A 6,134-nucleotide genomic window follows, 5' to 3' on the forward strand; every position below is an offset into this window, starting at 1 on the left:
CTCATTGCCGAATCTAAATCCATATCTTCAGCGAAAGAATCACTATTCTCGCCATAATTTATTTTTATTTTTATTTTTTGCTCAAGGTCCTTCTCATTATTTGGACCAGGTTGAGGTTCAGCTCATTTTTTTTATGCTATTATGGTGATTGACCTTCTCAACAACAGCCGCCTTTCCGGTATCATATACTGGAGAACCTTCAAAACTTGCAAAATAGCATTTGCGCTTTTGCTCCAATAACATCCCAAGGGCTTCATCATTTGCAAAGTCAAATGCACGCTCCTTTTAGACATCATTATAGTATTTAACCAACTCTGCATAATCATTCAGAAATACAAATTCATCAGAGACCAGTAAGTGTGCACAACTAAAAGTTATATTCACGAGGCCTGAGAGAAATTTCAGTTTACCAACAAATACAACAAGGATTCACCAAAAAAATAATTTGAAATAGTTCTTATCAAGGAACATGCAATGGAGTGATAACAGAATTGCAAGAACATTAATACACAGCTCTAACATTTCGAAACGGTTAATTTGTCACAGCCCACTTCGAAGTGGATGGAAATCAACCAATCCATTGACTATGGCTTTAAAAACCTTCAGAAGATGTTTTTTATTCAATTAAAACATTAAATGGAGTTATATGATATTTTAAACTCTAACCCACATGTACGTCACTGTTTGTGGCTCAACATACAATTTTAAAACAGGTGGTCCTTAGCGCAAGCACTGTATAAGTCTATAAAACGGTTATATAGATCTAAAGTTAGGAAAATCATTGGACTGTTTTGGATGGGTGAATTAATAGGATGCCCGTTATTAAACTCACGAAGGTATGAATGCTACCTCAGAAAAAACTTTCCCTCTTTCTCTCCAAAGCCTTCAATAGGAGAGCTGTCTATTCCTCTTCCAGCTGTACTACTACAAGGTCAACCAGTATATTGCAACAGAGCCCCATGTAGTAGATTATTCATCAGATTGTTCAAATTTGTCCTTTATGACATTGGAATACCACTTTCCCTGATCATGTGCGCCACCAGACGGCTCCCTTCTTGGGTCATCCCATTTGTTTTTGTGACTCTCATCAAAGCTTAGTGGCTTTTCGAAGCATGGTCCATTTGAAATTTTATCAATGCCATTGTGGGGATGCTTTGTCACTTGCATTTTCAGAAGGTGTTGGCTTATATCATTTTTGTCACTCGCATTTTCAGAAGGTGTTGGCTTATATCATTTTTTTTTTCTTTATGGTCACGGCCAACCTCTTCATCAAAATCTGGAGGACAGTCATAACACAGGAAATATGACTGGTCTCAATTTTGTGCAATGAATAAATCTTGTTCAAGGTGTTCATTAATGTGTTTTTTTTTGTGTAAAGTTCTGCTAGATCTATAGCAACCTCCTCAATGATTTCAAGAGGATTGCCTTTCATAGCATCAATGCCATCGTTCTTTGAATTATTCTATTCTTGATCAAGAACACCAGTGCCATGGTGTTCTTACTGTGGATCTGTTGCATTCTCTTTAAAAACAGCCTTGTCATCTTCGACAGAAAGGTACAGTAGGTCCCTTTTTGGAGGACAGTGAACAACTCCTTATCACATTCTTCCAGTTGTTCCCGAAAGTCTTCTTCTAATGCTTCATCTGCAAAACCATCATTTTTATCATAAATAGTGAGTTTCACAGAATATAACTTTGATAAGGATATTTTATAGTCCTATAAATCCCCACGGCTGTCGAAATCCATTGATGGCCGTACGGGTATATATGGGGATGCCAATTTTAAAATCCAGGTTAGTAGGTGTCCCAAGTGTGTCATATGCATGTATGTATATCAAATATGTGACAAAATTAAAATCAAGAGTCACAATCAAAACTAGTAAAATCTAAAACACAAAAATCATATGATAACAGAAATTATTGTTAAAACCAGAAATATTTCATCAAGAAACAAGATCAGATATCTTAATTTCATTAGCATAGGTACCGTTATTCATTTTCTGGAAATATTCTCCCTTAAGGCAGAAAATCTCTGCCCGGTGCTGACTTGGAAAATTTTCCAGATTGGTACTATTAATTAAATTGATCCCAGTTCTTAATTCCCCTCTCATTTCTAAATCAGTTTTTGCTTGTCCTCTTATTTTCACAAATCTTTCGTGCTTGAACTCCCGTGTGAAATAGCCAGCATTTTGTTCAGCTCAGTGACACATCATAAAGACCTTGCTTGCGGGCCAAACGAGCAAGCTTGTTAATGCTCCTTGCGTTGTCACCATATCCAAGTTGAGGAATCTGGGTGTTTTGTATTTGAAAAATCTTTAAACGAATTCATTACAGTATTATTCATGTGATTCCTCCACTGAAGCAAATCACATCCTAGACAGAGAAATTATCCCAATTGTTAGGAGTCTATAACCATACTTCTGCATTATTCATATTAGGATCGAATACCCTGCATTAGGACAAGGAGGTCGCGAGACCACCCTCCTTGACCTTCGTACCAGTAAGATCCGCCTAGTGGATAAAAATAGCAAAACTAAACCCATTTACAAATGTGAAGTTGCAAAAGAAAATTTTGTGTTAAATTCGGTTGTCTACCTCAAATTTTAATAGAAATTTTATTATGTGTTCAGGGACCATTACAATGGTAAGTGCGTATGAGCGACGACGACGTGACCAGGCAGCATCACCACCATTAATGCCGCCACTGTCGCCATCATAATCCCCATCACAATCGTCACCACCTAGACTGTTATCAACATCAAACGCCCCAGCGCCAGAGTTGACTGTGATAATGAACTCTTTGGAAGCCTTATTGGAGACATTAAAGGAATCAACTAAGGCAAAAACCAAAGAGGAATTTCAGCATGTAGCCACCAGTTCAGCAGAATCATATAATTATGAGCCCAGAAGACCGAGAGAAGACATTTCCAGGGAGCTTCAGAAAATTAGACTCCCTGAATTCTCAGGAGGTCGAGCAGGTGAGCGCGCTGAAGCGTGGTTAGAAGGAATGTACCGGTGCTTTAGGTTAAGAAAATATTCTTCTTCTGCAAAAACAAAAATTGTCTTATTTCAATTAAAGGAAAGCGCCTTGATTTGGTGGGGAAATCTGGAGAAGCAGTTACACCTTACATCGGATAATGTCCCTTGGAAAATATTCGAAGAAAGGTTCCGCGCAAAGTATTTACCTCCATACTTTCAACAACAGCAAGCCAGAGCCTTTCATACATTAATTCAGGGAGGTAAAATGGTGGAAGAGTACGAGATAAGGTTTATGGAGCTGGTAAAATACATTCACTACTTAGACTCTTATGAACGTCAAGTTGAACGCTTCATATTTGGGTTAAAACCTCGCATCAGAGCCTTGGTAAACATGTGGAAACCATCATCAGTAGCTGAGGCAGTCGAATGTGGTCGTTATGCAGAAGAACATCTTGGAATCAAAAAAGATATGGGGCCAACAGGGCCTATCCAACCAGGATTTCCAGGAAAGACACCCCGAAACTTCTTCAGAGAAGGTGGCTCGAGGTCACCTTACGGTAACAGGTTTACCCCAAGAAATGTGGGGACAAGAGCTTCCATGGTAGTAAACACTATAGCCGCGGAATCATCAAACACCAGTCTGTGGTCATCTCGAGGGGCTGCCACTAGAGGAAGAAATCCGAGAGGAATCAACATGAGAGGACGAAACTCGTTCTCTAGAAATTCACGTCCCGATTCAAGAGGGTCAACGCAGCTTAATTGTTGGGGGTGTGGGGGACCGCATTTTCAACGCGACTGCCTAGAAGCTTCACTGAATATATTGCATAGGACTGGAAAGGGACCGATATCAAACAACCCTAGTAATCATAGAATTCATGTAGTAGTCGGCAACGACCAAGCAGCACATTAATCCACGGTAGTGGAATCTTCAGGTATTATCAATGGTATAAAACTCAAAATCTTATTTGACATTGGTGCCACAGATAGTTTCATTTCATCATATGAATTAAACAAATGTGGGCTGGCAGCTCGTAGACAAAATGATTTCCACCAAGTGGAACTGGCCTCAGGAGAACTCCAAACCGTGGGCTTGAGTGTGGATCAATGCAAAATTGACCTAGGGGTCTGTGCGACTAAACTGAAAGTTTATGTCACGGCCTTAAGAACGTATGATCTTATCATAGGTATGGACTGGCTAGAAGCTCACCAAGCTTGGGTAGACTGTTATGGGAAAAGGATCCTAGGCATAAATGATGAAGGAGAAGTGATCCAAATCCAAGGAATCAGGAGGGAAGTTTCCTTACGCTACATTTCAGCAACGCAGATGAAGTGTTGTTTAAGGAAAGGTTGTCAGGCTTATGCAATCCAAGAAGTAAGCCATGGAAAAGTGCCATCCTTAGAGCAATATCCGGTGTTAGCCGAATTCCCGGATATATTTCCAAAAGAACTACCTGGATTACCCCCGGTAAGAGAAATGGATCTCACTATTGAATTAAAACCAGGTACCCAACCAATCTCTAAAACGCCTTATAGAATGACAGCTCCAGAACTTCAGGAATTGCAAATTCAATTAAAGGAACTATTGAATATAGGGCATATTCGGCCTAGTTCATCACCTTAGGGTGCTCCTGTAATTTTTGTGAAGAAGAAAGATGGATCTTTAAGATTATGCATAGATTATCGAGACTTGAATCGAGCTACAGTAAAGAATCAGTACCCTATGCCTCGAATCGATGATCTTTTCGATCAAATGAAAGGAGCTGCGGTCTTTTCAAAAATTGATCTTCGCTCAGGATACCATCAGCTAAGGATTTCTGAAAATGATATTTCTAAGACTGCATTCCGGACACGTTTTGGACACTATGAATTTACGGTGGTACCCTTTGGATTAACAAATGCACCAGCCGTATTCATGAATCTTATGAACAGTGTTTTTTGTGAATACCTTGATCAATTTGTGCAAGTCTTTTTAGATGATATTTTCATCTATTCCAAGAATGAGAAAGAGCATGAAGATCATTTGCAGATAGTATTGTCTTGCCTTAGGGAACATCAGTTATATGGAAAACTATCCAAGTGTTCGTTCTTTCAGGAAAAGATTCATTATTTGGGTCACATCATATCAAGTGAAGGGATTTTAGTAGATCCTGAGAAGGTAAAAGCGATCATGGATTGGCCAATACCGAAAAATGCACATGAGATACGAAGCTTTATGGGTTTAGTCAGTTATTACCGAAGATTTGTGGAGGGATTCTCCAAAATCACAAAGCCAATTACCACCCTTCAGCGCAAAGGTGTTATGTACGAATGGACCGAGGAATGTAATAAAGCATTCTCTGAACTCAAAAGACTACTCACTAGTGCACCAATCCTAAGAGTCTCAGACATGGACAAAGATTTTACTGTATGTACTGATGCATCCCAACAAGAGCTGGGTGCAGCATTGATGCAGGATAAGGGAGTGGTAGCTTATGTTTCCAGAAAGTTAAAACCTCATGAAGAACTCTACGCTACTCATGATTTAGAACTAGCCGCTGTAGTGCTAGCTTTAAAGATTTGGAGGCACTATCTAGTAGGACGAAGTTTTACTCTCAAAAGCGACCATCAAAGTCTACAATATTTGTTCACCCAAAGAGACTTAAATGCCAGACAAAGGCGCTGGAGCGAATTCCTAAGTGAATATGACTTCGAAATATCATACATTAAGGGAAAGGAGAATGTGGTAGCAGATGCTTTAAGCAGAAGACCTCGGATATTCTCTCTCATACCCATTAAAGTAGACTTAAGACAACAAGTACTGGATCATCTTATAAAGGACAGCTGATATTTTAAGGTAACAGCAGGTCTTGAAGGTAATAGGGTAAAAGAATCTAAATCTGAGGGATATAAATTAGAAAGCGATGGGATCTTACGATTCCATGGAAGGATGTATATTCCTAATGATAAAGATCTTTGAGATACCATCCTTGGGGAGGCCCATAGAGCAGTATATTGTGCTCATCCTGGAGTAGGGAAGATGTATGCGGATACCAAGAAACTCTTCTTTTCGGTAGGCATGAAGCGTGATATCACTCAATTTGTTGCAAAATGTCTGGAATGTCAGCAAGTAAAGGTAGATCATTGTCACCCAGCGGGCCTCTTACAACCCCACGACAT

Source organism: Pinus tabuliformis, chromosome J (assembly GCF_031772625.1).
Source record: "Pinus tabuliformis cultivar Carrire ecotype Pingquan chromosome J, CPIR1, whole genome shotgun sequence".
Classification (NCBI taxonomy): Eukaryota; Viridiplantae; Streptophyta; class Pinopsida; order Pinales; family Pinaceae; genus Pinus; species Pinus tabuliformis.